The following is a 21944-nucleotide window of genomic DNA, read 5'->3' on the forward strand; positions in this document are numbered from 1 at the left end:
GGTCAGTACCAGAAGAAGGGGTGGCTAGAGACGAGAGATGGGGGGGGGGTTCCCGATCATGGCGTAGGTGACGGTAACGGAACTTTGGGTCTGTTATACGTGCTTGGGGCCAGTGGCCCAAAGTTATCAGTTTTGGTTAAACAAAACAAGTTTGGTTAACAATGTTTGCTAAATAAAGCTGTGACCAAGCTCTTTCACTCAAAACATGTGTCCGATGTTTTGTTGGTCAGGATTGGGCTTTGCAGTGGAATTGTAGTTTCCATGTAGTTTGACAATCAAGCAGTGTTTTTAATGACATATCTATGGTGTGAAACTGAAATCTATATTAAAGATATTGTATCAGAGACAGCCGGTTACATCACACAGGAAGACTTGGTGATTCTGACAACCTACGATTTCAGAAGAGCAATGATCTAAATAACGTGTACGGTTCAGGATAGTGAGGCATTGTAACAGTATAACTATATATTCTACATGTGAGATGACCAGTTATCCCTCCAGGACTATAATATACTTACTGTGGACTGTAACTTCCATTATATACAGTTAGCAGAAAGAGCCCCTTATCTTTCTTATTGTAATACGGAACAGGTTTCAGCACCTAGTACATAATGCACATTACACACTCGTTAGTGGAGCTGAATCGAGGTTCAGAAGGTTCTTTTGGAGAGCTAAGTACATTTACTGAAAGTAAATCTGAGCATTACCCAGCACAGCTAGCAGGAATTATTTTTAACCTTCAGCTTGGTTTTTTTTGTTGTTGTCAAAACGACATACTTCAACAGTGCTTAATGGGCTGAATACACTATGAAACATCAACACTAGAAAGATAACACGACCACGTATGAGAGTCCTCATTAAGACAATGAAACAGAAGAGATGGATGGCGTCTTGATGTCCAGAAGTTCAGCCGTAATGACCTTTCCACCGTGGAAACGGCCATGTGGCACATATCAGATATACTGACACTTGGCATTAATGCTGTGTAAAATATACTTTGTTGTATTTTTTCGTTTCCCAGGTATGGATAAACGTGAACTTGTTTTTGTTGCCACGGTGATGAGAGATTCTCCTTTCTACAGTAACTGTGAAATAACTTGGGAATGCAGGTCTGTGTCGGCCTCTCGCTGTGCGAGTTCAGCAGATCATTTGAGACACTCTCCATTAGCCGGCCAGCGGCCTGCTTGTCTCCCGGACAACTGGGTGACATTAGCTGTTTGGATGTGGATAGCAGAGCTGACATAATACAGCTGTCATGATGTGAAGAGCTCTGTATTTTTGGGCAAATCGCTCTGCCGCCGAATGAAGGCTCTGTTCTTACAGGAAATTATAGCTTGACCATTTAAATGTTACTATTCAGCATCTCCCCTGGCTACCGCTGCGAGACCATCTGAGGACTTGGAGGCCGAAGTTTTACATGAAAGAAATTGAAGAGGATATGATGATAGGACTTATGGACTTATGGCGTATGTTTTGTTCGCACAGTGAATAGTGAACATTTACACGTTACTCAAAGTGAAATTGAAATCCAGAGCAGCCGAACTGAAAGCCTAGTCAACTTAGAAAGCAATTCCAGTTTGGTTATTTCAATCTTAAATTTGAAACTCCCAATGAATTCACTTTAAATTCTCACTTTAGTGAATAATTGTCAGGATCGGGACAGGGATCCAACACGCAGAGTACAAACAGTAGCCAGATACGTATACCGGACCTTAGAATGGCCGGACTAACGTAAGTAGTACAGTAGAGAATGGTCAAAGACAAGTCGAGGTCGAGGGTAACAGAAGACAGGTAAGCGATAGACAAGCCGGATCAAGGGTAACAGAGATAAGCAGAGAAGAGCAAACAAGCCGGGTCAAAACCAAAAGGGATAACTAGAAAACACGAGCACTGAGTGACTAGAACAAGCTAGAACCACGACAGGGCAATGAGCTAATGAAAGAAGCACTGTTAAATGCCCTGTTCAGATAAGTAGACACACCTCCGACGAGTCCTGATTGGTCCTGAACCAATTGAGTTACAGGTCGTTCCGGGTTGACGTCCTGACGTCGACTTCCGGACGTCATGCTATAAAAGGGAGTCACTCCCTCGCGGCCGGCTTTGCATGACCGGATGGACCGCGAGAAAGAGGGAAATCAAGCCGTCCGGATGGATGAACGACTAAGTCTCTACCTCTCTCGGAGGTAGAGACCTCAGGTACCCTGACAGTACCCCCCCCTCTCAGATACGCCCACCGGGCGGAAGGAACCAGGACGAGAAGGGAAGCGAGAGTGAAATGCCCTGCGGAGACGGGGAGCATGAACATCCTCCTGAGGTACCCAACTTCTCTCCTCAGGACCATATCCTTTCCAATCGACCAGATATTGTACTCTCCCCCGGGAGATTCGAGAATCGACGATGGAATTGACCTCATACTCCTCCTGACCCACCACCTGAACAGAGCGAGGAGGGGCGATCGTGGAGGAGAATCTGTTACAAACTAGTGGTTTCAGCAACGAAACATGGAACGAGTTAGTAATGCGTAAGGTAGTAGGCAAAGCTAGACGATACGCAACTGGGTTAATTTGAGCCAACACCCTGTAAGGTCCAATATACCGAGGAGCGAACTTCATGGAAGGCACTTTTAACCGAATGTTTCTAGTACTTAACCATACTCTATCGCCTGGAACAAACACCGGTGCTGCCCTTCTACGTTTGTCAGCGTGTTTTTTCACCAGCATAGAATTGTGCAGAAGAATTTGTCGAGTCTGGTCCCACAACTTCCTTAAATTGGCAACATGGACATCAACCGACGGTACCCCTTGGGAAGAAGACTCCGAAGGAAGAATGGAAGGATGAAAGCCATAATTCATGAAGAAGGGGCTAGAATGCGTAGAATCACAAACGAGATTGTTGTGTGCAAACTCTGCCCAAGGAATCAAACCGACCCAATCGTCTTGGTGTTCAGAAACGAAACAACGTAGATATTGTTCAACCTTTTGGTTGGTGCGTTCAGCAGCTCCATTGGACTGAGGATGGTAGGCAGAAGAAAAATTCAATTTGATGCCTAGTTGAGAGCAGAAGGATTTCCAAAAACGGGAAACGAATTGGGAACCTCTGTCAGATACAATTTGGGAAGGTATACCATGTAAACGGAAGATCTCCCTAGCGAATATCTCTGCTAATTCGGGCAAAGATGGAAGTTTAGGTAAGGGAATGAAGTGAGCCATCTTAGTAAATCTGTCCACCACAGTGAGGATAACAGTCTGCTTTTTAGAGATAGGCAAATCAACAATGAAGTCCATAGCCAAACAGGACCATGGCTTTTCAGGAACCTCTAAAGGGTGCAGAAATCCGCATGGGAGCGAATGAGGTTGCTTATTCTTGGTACAAACTTCACACGCCCCGATGAATTCTTTAATATCTTTACATAAATCAGACCACCAGAAATCTTTAGAGATCAAAGCATACGTCTTGCGAATGCCAGGATGCCCAGCCACCTTGCTGTTATGGAAACAGCGTAACACTTCTAGTTGGAGAGTGGCGGGAACGAAGTGTCGATCTCCAGGAGTCTGTTTGGGCACAAGATGCTGTAATTTAATGATCTCAGTAAGCAACGGAGAGTGAATCCTGAGATTTGTGTTAGCGATGATGTTACCCTTAGGAACTATCGAGGAAAGGACTGGCTCAGTTATAGTGAACGGTTCATATTGACGAGACAAAGCATCGGCTTTAGAGTTCTTAGAACCAAGTCTATAAGTAAGTACATAATTAAAGTGAGTGAGGAACAAGGACCAACGAGCTTGCCTGGCGGACAGGCGCTTAGCCTCCCCAATATAAGACAAGTTCTTATGATCCGTTAAAATAGTAACAGGGTGTAATGTCCCTTCTAGTAAATGTCTCCACTCCTTTAAAGCCTTAATGACCGCTAACAGTTCCCTATCACCGATGTCATATCTGCTTTCAGGCCCAGATAATTTCTTAGAGAAGAACCCACAAGGGTGTAACGGTTTGTCCACCCCTAACCTTTGAGACAGAACAGCACCAACTCCCGTCTCAGAGGCATCGACCTCGAGTAAGAACGGCAGAGTCGTATCAGGGTGGACTAGAATGGGAGCAGAAGCAAAAAGTTCTTTGAGAGTCTTGAAAGCAACAAGAGCCTCAGTAGACCAAGTCTTAGTATCAGCCCCTTGTTTGGTCATATTGGTAATAGGCGAGATGATAGAAGAGTATCCCTTAATGAAGCGCCTATAATAGTTGGAAAAACCAATAAACCTCTGAATAGCCTTGAGTCCTTTAGGCAACGGCCAATCTAAAATAGATTGGAGTTTGTCAGGGTCCATTTTAAAGCCTTCCCCAGAAATCACATAACCAAGAAAGTCTATCTGCGACTGGTCAAAGCTGCATTTCTCCAATTTACAGTATAGACCATGTTGCAGAAGTTTGTGTAGTACCTTTCTGACTTGTCTATGGTGAGTCTCAATCTCCCTAGAGTGTATCAGTATGTCGTCCAGGTAGACAATAACACAATCATGTTGAAACTCCCTAAGTACCTCATTAATCAAATCCTGAAATACTGCAGGAGCATTGCAAAGTCCAAATGGCATAACTGTGTATTCATAATGGCCATACCGAGTATTGAACGCCGTCATCCACTCGTGTCCATGCTGGATTCTCACCAAATTATATGCCCCTCTGAGATCTAATTTGGTGAAGATTTTGGAGCCCTTAAGACGATCAAACAACTCGGTAATCAATGGGATAGGATAGGCATTTCTGATAGTTATTTTATTCAAACCTCGGTAATCAATACAAGGCCTCAGTGTGCCATCCTTCTTTTTAACGAAAAAAAACCCAGCCCCGGAAGGAGAAGAAGACCTCCTAATGAATCCTTTCTCTAAATTCTCACGAATATATTCCTCTAGAACAGAGTTCTCCTGAACAGATAAAGGATATACATTACCCCTCGGGGGCATAGTACCAGGTAGAAGCTTAATTTTACAATCAAATGGCCTGTGTGGAGGTAATGAATCGGCATTCTTCTTGTCGAATACTGCCTTTAAGTCTTGGTACAGGGACGGTATCTGTTTCTCTGTGGACTGAGTAGAACTACCTGGTGTATTAATATTAGCCAATGGAGAAACCTTGCGTAAACACCTCTCCTGGCAGCTCTGACCCCACGAGAGTATCTCCCCTAACTCCCAATCGATAATAGGGTTATGTCTCTTCAACCATGGATACCCCAGAACTATGGGAACAGAAGGGGACGAAATGAGCATAAGAGATAAATTCTCCACGTGTAGGATACCAACATTTAAGTTAATGGGTATGGTCTCACGAAAGATAACGGGGTCCAGTAATGGTCTACCATCTATGGCCTCAACGCCCAAGGGTGTCTCCCTTAACTGGGATGGGATATTGTGTCTATGTCAGGGTACCTGTGGTCTCTACCTCCGAAAGAGGTAGAGACTTAGCTGTTCCTCCATCCAGACGGTCTGATGGCTCCCTTCCCCGCGGTCTATCCGGTCATGCTAGGCCGGCCGCGAGGGAGTGACTGCCTTTTACAGCATCTAGGCAGGAAGTAGTCATCAGGACACTCCCCCGGAACGACCTGTCAGTCAATTGCTGCAGTACCAATCAGGACGCCTCGGAGGCGTGGTTACTGCTCTGAACAGGGTATTTAACAGAGCTTCTTTCATTAGCTCATTGCCCTGTCGTGGTTCTAGCTTGTTCTAGTCACTCAGTGCTTGTGTATTCTATTATCCCTTTTGGTTTTGACCCGGCTTGTTTACCTTACTCTGCTTATCTCTGTTACCCTTGATTCGGCTTGTCTCTCGCTTACCTGTCTTTTGTTACCCTCGACCTCGGCTTGTCTTTGACCATTCTATACTGTACTACTTACGTTAGTCCGGCCATTCTAAGGTCCGGTATACGTATCTGGCTACTGTTTGTACTCTGCGTGTTGGATCCCTGTCCCGATCCTGACAGTCTAGTGGCAAAGTCTTGGTCGATAAAATTCTCAGCAGCTCCGGAATCTATCAAGGCCATAGCCTTTACTACTTCCTTCTCCCAGGTTAAGGAAACTGGTAGCAGAAGCCTGTGATCTTTATAATTAGGAGTAGAGGACAAAATAGAAACACCCAAGGCCTGTCCTCTAGAGAAACTTAGGTGCGAGCGTTTCCCGGGCGGTTAGGACAGTTCGAGAGTAAATGACCTCTGGCTCCACAGTACATACATAACCCCTCCCTTCTCCTGTACTGTCTCTCCTCCTCAGAGAGGCGGGTATAGCCTATCTGCATAGGTTCAGGGAGCAATGAGACCGTGGAGTCAGGACTTAGAAACGCGGGAGCTAACCTAAAGGAAGGTCTCCGGTTCCTCTCTCGAGTGTTCTGTCTCTCTCTTAAACGTTCATCTATACGAGAAATGAACGAAATTAAATCCTCTAAATTCTCAGGAAGTTCTCTAGTAGCAACCTCGTCAAGGATTACATCTGATAGCCCATTCAAAAATACGTACATATACGCCTGCTCATTCCACTTGACCTCTGACGCCAGAGACCTGAACTCTAGTGCATAATCCACAAGTGTTCGGTTCTCCTGTCTCAGGCGTAACAGTAATCTGGCTGCATTAACCTTTCTACTTGGAGGGTCAAAAGTTCTTCTAAAAGCAGCTACAAATGCGTTATAGTTATATACTAACGGGTTATCGTTCTCCCATAGTGGATTGGCCCATCTCAGAGCCTTCTCAATGAGTAAGGTGATAATAAATCCCACCTTTGCCCTATCCGTAGAATAGGAGCGAGGTTGCAATTCAAAGTGGATACTAATTTGGTTTAAAAACCCACGACACTTCTCAGGAGCACCACCATAACGTACTGGTGGGGTAATGCGAGAAGAAGCACCTACAGTGGCTACCTCTAGGCCTGAACCTACAGGAGAGATAGGAGTAGTACGTAACTCCACTGGTGGATTATTGGCACGAGATAATAACGCCTGTAGCGCTAGCGCCATCTGATCCATTCTGTGATCCATGGCTTCAAACCTAGGATCAGGAGAACCAAGCTGACTGTTTGTACTTGCAGGATCCATTGGCCCTGTCGTAATGTCAGGATCGGGACAGGGATCCAACACGCAGAGTACAAACAGTAGCCAGATACGTATACCGGACCTTAGAATGGCCGGACTAACGTAAGTAGTACAGTAGAGAATGGTCAAAGACAAGCCGAGGTCGAGGGTAACAGAAGACAGGTAAGCGATAGACAAGCCGGATCAAGGGTAACAGAGATAAGCAGAGAAGAGGGAAATCAAGCCGTCCGGATGGATGAACGACTAAGTCTCTACCTCTCTCGGAGGTAGAGACCTCAGGTACCCTGACAATAATTCACCGGAACTTCAATGATTTTCACTCTGTGTTCACTGTGGACCATGTACTCACATGTGAATGCTTTTAAATGAGCTGTACCTGAAATTACCTTCAATAATCAGATACATCATTAATAATCTCACTATTAGTGGACCTTGATCTAGTGATATTAAAGGGACACTAAAGTCACCTGAACAACTTTAGCTTAATGAAGCAGTTTTGGTGTATAGAACATGCCCCTGCAGCCTCACTGCTCAATCCTCTGCCATTTAGGAGTTAAATCCCTTTGTTTATGAACCCTAGTCACACCTCCCTGCATGTGACTTGCACAGCCTTCCATAAACACTTCCTGTAAAGAGAGCCCTATTTAGGCTTTCTTTATTGCAAGTTCTGTTTAATTAAGATTTTCTTATCCCCTGCTATGTTAATAGCTTGCTAGACCCTGCAAGAGCCTCCTGTATGTGATTAAAATTCAATTTAGAGATTGAGATACAATTATTTTTTAATGCAGGCTCTGTCAATCATAGCCAGGGGAGGTGTGGCTAGGGCTGCAAAAACAGAAACAAAGTTATTTAAAGCGGCACTGTCATGCCGAATCCCGTTTTTTTTTTAACCCCCCTCCCGCCTCCACTACATCCAATTGCCCCCCTAGTCACCCCCAAATGCCCCTAAGCCCCCCAGATTACCTATTTTTAATTCTTTATCTTCTGCCCCGATCTTTATTCAGGGCGCCGCCATCTTTGTGTGGGTAGGTGAAGTCCCTATGGGACACGTCATCTACCCACACTACACAGACTGTGAGATTCCCGCACATGCCCAGTGAAACACCTGGACATGCGAACGGGAATTTCACCTATTCATTCATTCATCAGACAGACGAATGAATGAATAGAAAAAATCAGACGAACAAACTGACACTGAGTATCAGTGTTCGTTTGTTCGATCAGTTTATTACAAGGAGGGAGCTACCGACGTGCAGCTCCCTCCTTGTAATATGTAAAGATAGAAGCGGCAGGGAGCTGTGCTCCCCACCACTTCATAAGCCCCCCAGGTCCCCCCCTCACTCTATGGGGGTCAATATGACCCCCATAATAGCACAAGGGAGATTAAAATCTCCCCAATGCCCCTACTCGCTATACCGCGAGTAGGGGCATGTCCACTAAACAGTGAGCAGCCTGTGGCTGCTCACTGTAAAAACATAAATGGTAATAAGGGGGGGGGGACCTACTGTCCTCCCCCCTGGCCCCCACCCCTGCGCGGTGGGTGGGGGCACTAATAAAATAATAAGGGGGGGGGACCTACTGTCCTCCCCCCCGGCCCCCACCCCTGCGCGGTGGGTGGGGGCCCTAATAAAACAATAAGGGGGGGGGACCTACTGTCCTCCCCCCGGCCCCCACTCCTGCGCGGTGGGTGGGGGCCCTAATAAAACAATAAGGGGGGGGGGACCTACTGTCCTCCCCCCACCCGGCCCCCACCCCTGCGCGGTGGGTGGGGGCCCTAATAAAACAATAAGGGGGGGGACCTACTGTCCTCCCCCCCGCCCCCACCCCTGCGCGGTGGGTGGGGGCCCTAATAAAATAATAAGGGGGGGGGACCTACTGTCCTCCCCCCTGGCCCCCACCCCTGAGCGGTGGGTGGGGGCCCTAAATAAAGATAGGGGGGGACCTACTGTCCTCCCCCCTGGCCCCCACCCCTGCGCGGTGGGTGGGGGCCCTAATAAAACAGTAAGGGGGGGGGACCTACTGTCCTCCCCCCTGGCCCCCACCCCTGAGCGGTGGGTGGGGGCCCTAAATGAACCCCCCCCCATCAAGGTGACTAGGGGTCCCAAGCCCCTAGTCACCCCCCCCCCCCCCACCCCAAAACATTCTAACCCCTACCTACCCCCCTCACCCTAAAAATAGTGAGGGGGGAATAAAATAACTAACCTGTAAAAAAAAAAATTAAACTTACCATTTGACGTCTTCTTTTTTCTAAATTCTTCTTTCTTCAGCCCCCAAAAAGGCCAAATAAAAATCCATCATACCCGTCGCACTTTAAAAAAAAAAAAAAAAAAAACGAGCGCAAAAAAAAATTAATCCATGTTCACCCATGGAGGGCACGCCGCGTACTGAGCTCCGCAGGGCGGGGCAAGGCTTATATAGCCTTGCCCCGCCCTGCAATTAGGCTTAGAACACACTGATTGGTTGGTTTAAGCCAATCAGAGTGCTCTGTGTCATTTTACAAGCGTGGGAAAATTCCAAAGAACTTTCCCACGCTTGTAAAATGACACAGAGCACTGTGATAGGATGGTTTTCAAGCCATCCAATCACAGTGCTCTGTGTAATTTTACAAGCTTGGGAAAGTTCTTTGGAATTTTCCCACGCTTGTAAAATGACACAGAGCACTGTGATTGGATGGCTTGAAATCCATCCTATCACAGTGCTCTGTGTCATTTTACAAGCGTGGGAAAGTTCTTTGGAATTTTCCCACGCTTGTAAAATGACACAGAGCACTGTGATTGGATGGCTTGAAATCCATCCTATCACAGTGCTCTGTGTCATTTTACAAGCGTGGGAAAGTTCTTTGGAATTTTCCCACGCTTGTAAAATGACACAGAGCACTGTGATTGGATGGCTTGAAAACCATCCAATCACAGTGATCTGTCATTTTACACAGCGTGGGAAAGTTCTTTTGAATTTTCCCACGCTGTGTAAAATGACACAGAGCACTCTGATTGGCTTAAACCAACCAATCAGTGTGTTCTAAGCCTAATTGCAGGGCGGGGCAAGGCTATATAAGCCTTGCCCCGCCCTGCGGAGCTCAGTACGCGGCGTGCCCTCCATGGGTGAACATGGATTAATTTTTTTTTTGCGCTCGGTTTTTTTTTTTTTTTTTTTTTAAAGTGCGACGGGTATGATGGATTTTTATTTGGCTTTTTTGGGGGCTGAAGAAAGAAGAATTTAGAAAAAAGAAGACGTCAAATGGTAAGTTTAATTTTTTTTTTTTACAGGTTAGTTATTTTATTCCCCCCTCACTATTTTTAGGGTGAGGGGGGTAGGTAGGGGATAGAATGTTTTGGGTGGGGGGGTGACTAGGGGCTTGGGACCCCTAGTCACCTTGATGGGGGGGGGGTTCATTTAGGGCCCCCACCCACCGCTCAGGGGTGGGGGCCAGGGGGGGGAGGACAGTAGGTCCCCCCCCCTTATTATTTTATTAAGGCCCCCACCCACAGCGCAGGGGTGGGGGCCAGGGGGGGAGGACAGTAGGTCCCCCCCCCTATTATTTTATTAGGGCCCCCACCCACAGCGCAGGGGTGGGGGCCAGGGGGGGAGGACAGTAGGTCCCCCCCTTATTATTTTACTAGGGCCCCCACCCACCGCGCAGGGGTGGGGGCCAGGGGGGGAGCACAGTAGGTCCCCCCCCTTATTATTTTATTAGGGCCCCCACCCACCGCGCAGGGGTGGGGGCCAGGGGGGGAGGACAGTAGGTCCCCCCCCCCTTATTATTTTATTAGGGCCCCCACCCACAGCGCAGGGGTGGGGGCCGGGGGGGAGGACAGTAGGTCCCCCCCTTATTATTTTATTAGGGCCCCCACCCACAGCGCAGGGGTGGGGGCCAGGGGGGGGGGGACAGTAGGTCCCCCCCCCCCCCTTATTATTTTATTAGGGCCCCCACCCACAGCGCAGGGGTGGGGGCCAGGGGGGGAGGACAGTAGGTCCCCCCCCTTATTATTTTATTAGGGCCCCCACCCACAGCGCAGGGGTGGGGGCCAGGGGGGGAGGACAGTAGGTCCCCCCCCTTATTATTTTATTAGGGCCCCCACCCACAGCGCAGGGGTGGGGGCCAGGGGGGGAGGACAGTAGGTCCCCCCCCTTATTATTTTATTAGGGCCCCCACCCACAGCGCAGGGGTGGGGGCCAGGGGGGGAGGACAGTAGGTCCCCCCCCCTTATTATTTTATTAGGGCCCCCACCCACAGCGCAGGGGTGGGGGCCAGGGGGGGAGGACAGTAGGTCCCCCCCATCTTTAACCCCCGCGCGGGGGGGGGGGGGTGTTATTAGGTGTTTTTTTTTTGTTTTTTTTTACAGTGAGCAGCCACAGGCTGCTCACTGCTTACTAGACATGCCCCTACTCGCGGTATAGCGAGTAGGGGCATATTATTTACTAATACTAAGTAATCTTTACTTAGTATTACTACATTTGGCTTCAAGACCAATTCAGGTCTTTCAGCCTTTTAGTAGATAGCTCCCTGATACCGTGGGAATTAGGGAGTTATCTACTAAGCGGCTGCAAGATGCAGCCACAGCAATGAATAGGATCGGAGTTTCATTCATTAGAATGAAATTCCGATACGAACAAAGTACCGAATTGCATCCTAACACCAATGGAGAAACAGTGCTCATTCTGTTAGGATGCAATTCGGCAGTTTTGCCGGCGTTCTGTCTAAGTGACAGGACTTTCGGCAATACTGACAGGAAGCATTGTGGGAACTGGGAGGAAAGCTAGGGATCATGGGAAAATTGCTCTGACCAGCGGAAATGAAGCACACTTTGCTCCTCCGCTGGTCAGAGCTGGTCAAGCGGAGGAATCCTCCATAAGACAGAGTCCCTACTTTGTCTTATGATTTTAAAGAAAACTAAAGAAGAATGGAAGAAAAGAAGAACAGATCCCGAGAGAGGGGGAGAAGAGGAAGAGATTGAGGAAAGGTAAGTTCGGCATGACAGTGCCGCTTTAACTCCTAAATGGCAGAGAATTGAGCAGTGAAATTGCAGGGGAATGATCTATACACTAAAACTGCTTTATTTAGCTAAAGTAATTTAGGTGACTATAGTGTTCCTTTAATAATACATTATATAGAGATTTGTCTGACCACCTGCAAACCCCATGTGAAGTGTTCTCTAGAAATTGTGAGTGTTGATTTTACAGTTTGATGAAAAATGAACCTGAATACCACTGCTTTAGGATATTTATACTTCAATAGTGTCACAGAGATGTGAGATAGGAATAGGAAGGGCCGGATTAAGAGCACAGTGGGCCTGGTGCTGACAATTATGATGGGCCTAATTACGTAATCTTATCAACCAAAAACACTAAAACAGTCATACCTCCCAAGCGTCATGTATCTGATGGAGATGGTGCTGGAGGAAAACAAACACATCCTCTATGCTAATTTCTCTCTAATTTATGCTTTCATCTTTCACGTAAATCCATAACCCCTAACAGCAGTGTCCAGTGAAGCAGGAAGTCAATGGGCGGGGTAAAAGAGTGTGCCACTGGCGCGAATCACGTGACAAGACCTGCCAAATGTGGTGAACATGCCCAAAAAGGGGGCATGTTTGTCCAAAGAATTGGAAGGTCAGTCTGGCATGAATTCATGTCAGGCTGCCTGCCAATCATGCAGGCTGTCCAACTAAGGGCATGCAGGCAGCACCTTGAGCTTTGAGCTTGACATAAATGTGTCTAATGATGCGCTCACTCCATGCTTTCTAAGGTCTGTCCCCACTCGCTGGTCCACTTGTCTCCTTACCTTCTTACTAGCAGGCAGAAGTTCCTGGTATATAGTCTGAGACAGAGAGAAGGTGTATGTAGTGAGTGTAGAAGAAAGGGGACATGCCACAGAGAGACCAACGTCTGCATTACCTAAACTAATTTAATGTCAGCCAGTCCACACAAGTTTTGTTCCCATACATCCCTCTTAAGCTTCCAAACTTAAAGGGACACTATAGTCACCAGAACAACTACAGCTTATTGTATTTGTTTGGGTAAGTAGAATCATTCCATTCAGGATTTTTGCAGTAAACACTGTCTTTTCAGAGAAAATAACTCCACTGGCCGCTCCTTAGATGGCTGCTAGAGGTGCTTCCTGGGTCAGTACTGCCTAGTGTGCAGCACTGCCATTCAGTGTCTCCACCCTCTGCATGCAGACACTGAACTTTCCTCATAGAGATGCATTGATTCAATTTATCTTTATGAGGAGATGCTGATTGGCCAGGGCTATGTTGGACTTGTGCTGGCTCTGCCCCTGATCTGCCTAGTTGACAGTCTCAGACAATCCTATGGGGATTATGGGGATGGGGAGTATTGTAATTTGCTCAGACCACCACTTCTGAGCCAGCAGCTGCAGACTTGAATACAAGTAATATTTTACTATATTTAGGGAGGCAAGAAGGGGCCAGGGTGGTGGTTTTAACATAATAGGGTCAGAAATACATGATTGTGTTCCTGACCCTATAGTGCTCCTTTAAGCAAGAGTATGTGAAGAGTAGTTAAGGTTGCCACCTTTCTTGGAAAAAAATACCCGCCTTAATCATTTGTATAATTAATTAGTTATGCGTGACATCACATGATGTAAATCACAAGGAGTGACATCAGAGAAAATCCAGTAAAATCACCAACAAACTACTCACAGTTTGATTCTGCTGTATAGATGGATTGCTCCCAGTGTCTCCCTGTCTCCCAGTGTCTCAGTCTCGCAAGTCACCCAGTGTTTCAGTGTCTCTATGTATCACAGTGTCAGTGTCCCCATGTTGCCCAGTCCCCTAGTCTCCCAGTGTATGTGTCCCCATTTCTCCCAGTGTCCCAATGTCTCAGTGTGTCCCCATGTCACTAGGATACTGGGGACACTGAGAGACATGGGGACACTGAGAGACCCGGGGACACTGGGAGACATGGGGACACAGATATTTAGGGAAACTGGGAGAAACTGAGACACTCAGACACTAGGGACACAGACACTGGGAGACATGGGGACACTGAAACATTTGGGGACACTAAGACATGGGAACACAGACACTGGGAGACTAGGGGACACTGGCTGGGAGACAGACACTTGTGGACACTGGGAGACATGGGGACAGTTGTGGACATAGACATGGGGAAACTGGGACATATAGGGACACTGGGACACATGGGGACACCAGGCACACTGAGACACTAGGAACACAGAAACTGGGAGACACGGGGACACTGAAACATTTGGGGACACTAAGACACTAGGGGACACTGGGAGACTAGGGGACACTGGCTGGGAGACAGACACTTGGGGAGACATGGGGACATAGACATGAGGACACTGGGGCATATAGGGACACTAGGTACACTGAGAGACATGGGACACAGACACTGGGAGACACTGAGACAATAGGGACACTGGCTGGGGGACAAGGGAACATAGTGTCTCCGTGTCCCAATGTCTCCCAATGTCACTATGTCTCACAGCATCCCCATGTGTCTCAGCATCCCCATGTGTCCCAGTGTCCCCATGTTTTCCAGTGTCCTCAAGTGTCTCAGTGTCCCCAGGTCTCTCAGTGTCTGTGTCCCCATGTGTCCTAGTGTCTCAGTGTCCCCTAGTGTCTCAGTGTCCCCATGTGTCCCCTAGGGTCTCAGTGTCCCCATGTTTTCCAGTGTGCCCAAGTGCCTCAGTGTTCCCAGGTCTCCCAGTGTCTGTGTCCTAGTGTCTCAGTGTCCCCTAGTGTCTGTGTCCCCATGTGTCCCCTAGTGTCTCAGTGTCCCCATATGTCCCCTAGTGTCTCAGTGTCCCCATGTGTCTCAGTGTTCCCATGTGTCCCTGCTGCCTTTCCCCCCATTCCTCACTTACCTGAGCTGTAGAGCTTCTGTCTGGACTGTCTGGACCACGGATCAGTGAGTAGTAGAGAGAGGCAGGGATATGCTGTAACTTCCTATCCCTGCCTCTCTCCACACACAGTGACCCCTACTGGCCGGTGCTGGTATTGCAGAGTAATCTCCATTTATTCTGAGAAAATTACCTGTATTTGTATTGCCGGTATTACTGCAATACCAGCACGGCCAGGCAGCCTCAAATACCGGCTGTGCCAGTAAAAAAAACAGTCAGGTGGTAAACCTAAGAGTAGTGTGTAAAAAAAACATTTTTTTTTAAATGGGCCTGTTCCATGGGCCTGGAGCTGCAGCTCCATCAGCCCCTATGTTAATCCGGCCCTGGGAATAGGGCCTTTACCTTCATACTTGATTTTCATTTCATCTTTTATTCTGTTTGACCGTCCTGTCCAGCCTTGTTCCGTCCTCATACTAGCCTTGTCTGTATGTTTTCTATCACTTTGGTCCTGCTATGTTGGGCGCACTCTTTTCCGTTTCTGGAGGTGGAAATTCAGACAAGGGTCTTAGTGCAAACATTAGCAAGAGCTTGTTTTAATCGTGTGACATATATTTAGAAGCTTACAGTAAGCTTCAGTAATCAGGCCACCAGAAGACCAAATGCCAGAATTCAATATTCATATTTACCTAGAGGATGGGCAGTACGGAGCATAATTTCAAATGTACCTCAAGGAAAAGGAACAAGCGTCCTAAACTTAGCATTATCTAGACCAAGCATGTCAAACTTGGAGCCCATGGGCCGCAGGTGGCTCATGGTGGATATACCTGGGGCCACTTTGTGTTGTGGCTGCAACCAGTCGCAAGATAGAAAAGATATTTCCTGATTATTTTCCTCCCTCCCTCGGCCGATTGCGTGCTCCGGCAGGCCAGCCACTCCCCATTCCCGCAGTGCCAGAGGAGTGTCTGGCCTGCTTGAGCAAAGAAGAGCAGGGTTGGAACTGGAGGACGGGCAGCTCTTCTTAAGGTAGGGAAAGAGGGGCTTGGGGGACCTTTCTGTATAGTGTGTTACATTGGGGAGAGAGGCATTGTATTAATTTGAGGAAGGGAGTCATTGTATTAATTTGAGGGAAGGAGCAGTGTATTAGAGTGGAGGGAGGGCAGGCAATGTATTGGATTTGTGGGCAGTGTATTAGGAGGAAGGGGGGTAGTGTATTGGATTTGGGGCAATGTATGGGATTTGTGGGCAGTGTATCAGATTAGAGGTCTGCATGGAGGCGCTAAACGCTCCCCATGGAGATGCTTATTGGCCGCTCAGCTTTTTGCCACACATGCACAATAGCCACCCAATGCTTTCCTCTGTGGCCCACATAAACGTAAACCTTGTTTATTTGGCCCGTGTTAGCCTTTGAGTTTGACATGCTTGATCTAGACCAGGCATAGGCAACCTTCGGCTCTGCAGATGTTTTGGACTACACCTCCCATGATGCTTTGCCAGCATTATGTGTGTAAGAGCATTATGGGGGATGTAGTCCACAACATCTGGGGAGCCGAAGGTTGCCTATCCCTGATCTAGACCATGGGTCGGCAACCTTTGACACTGAAGATGTTGTGGGCTTCATCTCCCCTGATGCTTTGGAAGTATTATGGGAGATGGAGTCCACAAAATCTGCAGTGCCATATGTTGCCTTCCTCTGATCAAGATGATGGACAGTATGGAGCACCTTGTCCTAGCTAGATCACTATATAGCTGTACCTTGGAAACCAGGAGCAGCCTCGAATACTCAGCGTTATCTAGAGGATGGACAGTACGAAGCTCCTTCTCCATGTTCTAGCTGTATAACTATCATGATCCTTATCAATGTTATGTTGATGTTCTCCTGTTAAATAAAACAGACACCTGGGTCGTTAGCGCAGCTGTCACTTGGTATGATCCATCTTTCCAGAACCTACTCCAATAGAGTATTTCTATCAAGATAAAAGATCTTGGTGCAATGAATCCACATTGTTATTTAAAGGGACACTGTAGGTATCCAGACTACTTCAGCTCATTGACGTTGTTTTAGTGCTGTGTCCCTTTTGCACTAAGTGCTGCAATGTTAAACAGTGGAGTTCCAGAGAAATTAAAATGTTTACATTGCAACTCTAAGCATCCGCGTATTCCCCATAGATTCAATGCTGTCCTATGGGGGTGGGGGGGAGGGGGTCTAATGCGCTCGCATTAGATTCCACTCGTCATGGGACGGAGGTGGGGGCGGAGCTTCGCTCCAGCGCCAAGGGACATTGGTGCTGGGATCAAGTCAGTAAATAAACGGTTTTTAACCCTTTATTTACCGGGTAGGAGGGGCAGTATCCCTTTAAGCTTCATTATCATTATTAATTTAATTGCTATTATTATTGGTATTCATTCAGCGCCAACCTTTACCGCAGTCCTTTACAATATTATAAAGGAGGAAATTTAACAATAAATGAGACAGTTACCAATTATACAGAAACAATAGGTAGATGAGGACCCTGCTCAAACGTACCTTACATGGGGCACTTTAGCTCTCTGGAGAGTGTATGTAACTGGAAGTACAGGAAAAACATCGGAAGTAAAACCTAGTGCTCAACTTAATCCTTAATTCTATATCTACACACTTGTGGATGTATTCCAAGACTAAAATCCTAAATAATAGAATAAGATAATGAATTTCCTTGAGGACGTAAGCTGTGCCGCAGAAGGGAATAAACGCGCAGAGGGTAGTATCGTCTCTGTGTCCAGAGGGAGGTGTGATGTTAGGGAGGGGAGCACAGCGTCTCCCGCCGTCTCTGCATCTCAGTCTCTGCAGGTGGGGACTAAACGCACACAAAACAATCTCCCTCACTTCGGGAATCTGTGAATAAATAATGCTGCATATGTATTGCATATAAATGCTAGCTCCACGCCATTACACAAAGTGTTCACTGCAGTATGTAGGAATTGGCTAAAAAAGATACATGCATACATTAATAAACTATATATCTATATCTATATATGTAGAGAGAGATTCCCTATCCCTTCCACTTCACTGCCAAAGCGTATACATCCTCAATGATGATATGATACATTCACTGCCCACTGCCTGCAGGTAAATAAATCCACACTCGTAATCTTGAAAATCAGTCTATACTTCATTGCACAGATGTCCTCAGAGAAGCTCCCAGTAAGCCTGTATAGCATGCGGAATGATAAATATGGATTCTTATACCGGACGCCTGACTGCGTTATTTGGGTGTAGATACATAGTCCCCATTTATGAGCAGAAGGATTCCAAATCCTAAAACGTAGCTTGTTTTCTGGCGAAGCATGAATTAGCTGCAGTTATTTAAACAATGGAAATATAATCTGTTCTTTTATTCTCTGTCTTGTTAAGTTCCCAGGTTTCCAGTAGATCAAAACTCGATCTTCAGACTTGTATTGTTCTGATCCGATGTTCGGGAATAATTTCAGGATTCTCCATGCGATTTGCCAGAACGTGGGTTTCAATTTTGATTTAGGAGGCTCATCTGACACAAAGCAATGGATGGAATTTGTGAATTTAAAGGACCACGGTCATCAATTATTTTTTAATATCTTAATATTAGCTTTATGTTCTAATATACCCCACAACAATGTTTTTTTATTTTATTTTTTCATTTTTTTTATTCTTTATGAATCTTAATTATTCTAGTGCACAAATAAACTTGCAGGCTTATAAGAATGTTTTACATGAGCATGCCTTGACGTTGGCAGGCGGGTATTCCCTCCAATGGCCATTGGAGCAACTAAATGACCTCCATTTGTCTAAATATACATAGGGATTAAGGAAAAAGCGCAAGTAACATTTTCTTTTCTTTGGTTTTTACTATATATTGGGGCTGATGTGTGTTGTAGTCCTTGCTGCTTAAGCGCAGGACTTCTCTTTTTGTATTTGTATTTACTTTGTATCACACAGCCTGGTTACAATGCTGCTACCCATCCCATGTGTTCCCTATTAAGGGTTAATAAGTAAAGGGGTGTATATAAAAATACCCCTTTCTGTCTCATTAGAGATATCTTTGCCAGAAGCTCAAGGAAGCAGGCTGAAGGGTCAGTGTTAGGACCCGCTTAGGGGGGGTCTGCCTTGACGTTGGCAGGCGGGCATCCCTCCAATGGCCATTGGAGCAACTAAATGACCTCCATTTGTCTAAATATACATAGGGATTAAGGAGAAAGCGCAAGTAACATTTTCTTTTCTTTGTTTTTTACTATATATTGGGGCTGATGTGTGTTGTAGTCCTTGCTGCTTAAGCGCAGGACTTCTCTTTTTGTATTTGTATTTACTTTGTATCACACAGCCTGGTTACAATGCTGCTACCCATCCCATGTGTTCCCTATTAAGGGTTAATAAGTAAAGGGGTGTATATAAAAAATACCCCTTTCTGTCTCATTAGAGATATCTTTGCCAGAAGCTCAAGGAAGCAGGCTGAAGGGTCAGTGTTAGGACCCGCTTAGGGGGGTCTGCCTTGACGTTGGCAGGCGGGCATCCCTCCAATGGCCATTGGAGCAACTAAATGACCTCCATTTGTCTAAATATACATAGGGATTAAGGAGAAAGCGCAAGTAACATTTTCTTTTCTTTGTTTTTTACTATATATTGGGGCTGATGTGTGTTGTAGTCCTTGCTGCTTAAGCGCAGGACTTCTCTTTTTGTATTTGTATTTACTTTGTATCACACAGCCTGGTTACAATGCTGCTACCCATCCCATGTGTTCCCTATTAAGGGTTAATAAGTAAAGGGGTGTATATAAAAAATACCCCTTTCTGTCTCATTAGAGATATCTTTGCCAGAAGCTCAAGGAAGCAGGCTGAAGGGTCAGTGTTAGGACCCGCTTAGGGGGGTCTGCCTTGACGTTGGCAGGCGGGCATCCCTCCAATGGCCATTGGAGCAACTAAATGACCTCCATTTGTCTAAATATACATAGGGATTAAGGAGAAAGCGCAAGTAACATTTTCTTTTCTTTGTTTTTTACATGAGCATGCACAAAAAGTCTAAAGCAGCTTCCCTTCTTTCCATCATCCCGTTGTGGTTTTCCCAGGCTTGCCTGTCGCTGTGCAACACAGGTGTCTGCTTTGGTGTTCACTCTCCTCTTGGTGTGCTGGTGCGGTCTCTGCCGCCTCCGACTCATCCTGCTAATGGTGGACTTCACCGGTTAGCGTCGGATGCGGCAAGGAGGACTCACCAACTCTTGGTCAGCTTGTGGAGCAGGTAAGTTCAGTCTTGAGGTCAGCTTTACCCAAAAAGCATGACAAAAATTGCATCCAGGTGTTCAACAATGGGGGACAATTCTTCAGTGTGTGCAGGACATGTGGCGTCTGCCATCTTGGGCGTACCGGGTTCGGGGTAGCCTCCATTGCAGTCAGGCCCACCCCCAGTATTTTTTTAAATATTCTTTATTTATAATTTTTTATTTTTCAATTTAAGAAAATACAAAATTGGAGGGGGGCGGAGCCGAGCGGTTAAGCAGAGCTGACGTGCTGAGTCCCAGCTCCTGAGACTATTCAACCTTTTTTGGGGAAAAACCCACGAAACTCGGCACATTCAACTCCAGGTCAGCTCTTACCAAACTGGGGACACCCAGGCGAACACCCCGATACCACAAACGAGCATATCGAGAGCCGGGTGCCCCGTTCCAGCCACTGAGGCCTGCTCCGGCTGACACGCCGCACGGCATCAACATGCGGCCTACTCACACGGGCAGCGCGGGAGAGCCGGGCGCTCTCCTGTCACCTTTATTCCCGACTGACCTTCCGCAGAGCCCATGTTCCCCCCCCTTGGACCGGTGGGGGTCATCCCGGTCCACATCACACGGGGTCACAGGCTCCTACAAGCTCAGGCGACAGCAAGTTACCCGCAATCAGCGATCAAAATGGCGGCCGCCGACCAAGCGCCTGGGCTTTCACTCACCCAGTTACCACTAGTGGAGCCTGCAAACGGGACCCCCCGGGTGGATGGTATAGCAGCAGCCTTTGACCACTTCTGGGCACAACTATGGGCCACGCTGGCACAGACCAAGGCAGCCCAAACAGCCTCCCGACAGCCCAACATCCCCCCTACTCGCAGACCGGCACTAAAGAGCCCTGGACCATCAAATGGGGAGATGCGAACAAGGGCTCTACCCCGACTCATGTACATGAGATGCAACCTGCCCAGAGCCCGACACGCAGGGCCTATGGTTAATCAAGCTACATACACACACCGGGGGAGCCCACGCACGGCATACAGCCAGCAGAGCCAAGATGGACACTCAGCACACTAGCTGCTCACATGCCAGCAAAACCGTTCCAAGACCCCAGAAGGTCTTTGAACCCGTAGCGGGGAAAAAAGCAGAGATGCCAGCCCACAGACCACCACGAGGAGAAGAGAAGCCGTCACACCGCTGTGGCGAAACCTACCTCGCCACGTGTCCTTGGAGGGGGCTGATTGCCCGCCTCTTGCCTTTGGACTATGGACCAGACTTTATGGGAATGTGATACCTCAGATAGCCATACCATGGAGCCTATTCATATAATGAAAGACTTTAGCTCCATGGCAATTGTACTGTGTGAGTAGGATCTGCGCGCTATTCGGTAGTTTTGTGCGTGCAGATCCCAGCTATCTGGGGATAGGTGAAATGTCTGTGTGTTATGTGTAAATGTGACTTTATGTATTTTAAAGTGTTTTATGTCGTTTTGCAACCATGTGGTTAATGGAGTCTGCCTTTAGTCCTGGGTAATTGGATTACTTCTCCAATTAACTCCAGGGCAGAAGGGAGGAAACCAGGGTGCATTGTGGGGATGTTTTTCTGCCAGCCAGAAAGGAACAAAAGATACTTTTAGTAACTTTTGAACCCCTGGTCGGATTCATGCCATTTTTTAATATGTTGTTCCCCTGAATGGATTGATTGTTGATATGTATTTTTATGTGAATGTGATGTATGGTTTTAAAGTTATGAAAGTTGTGTAAAAGTATATTTTACACTGTATGCATAATGGGATTATGTGTCACACTAAGGGGAGGGGATGTGTGGGAGGTA

This window comes from Pelobates fuscus, chromosome 7 (assembly GCF_036172605.1).
Source record: "Pelobates fuscus isolate aPelFus1 chromosome 7, aPelFus1.pri, whole genome shotgun sequence".
NCBI lineage: Eukaryota > Metazoa > Chordata > Amphibia > Anura > Pelobatidae > Pelobates > Pelobates fuscus.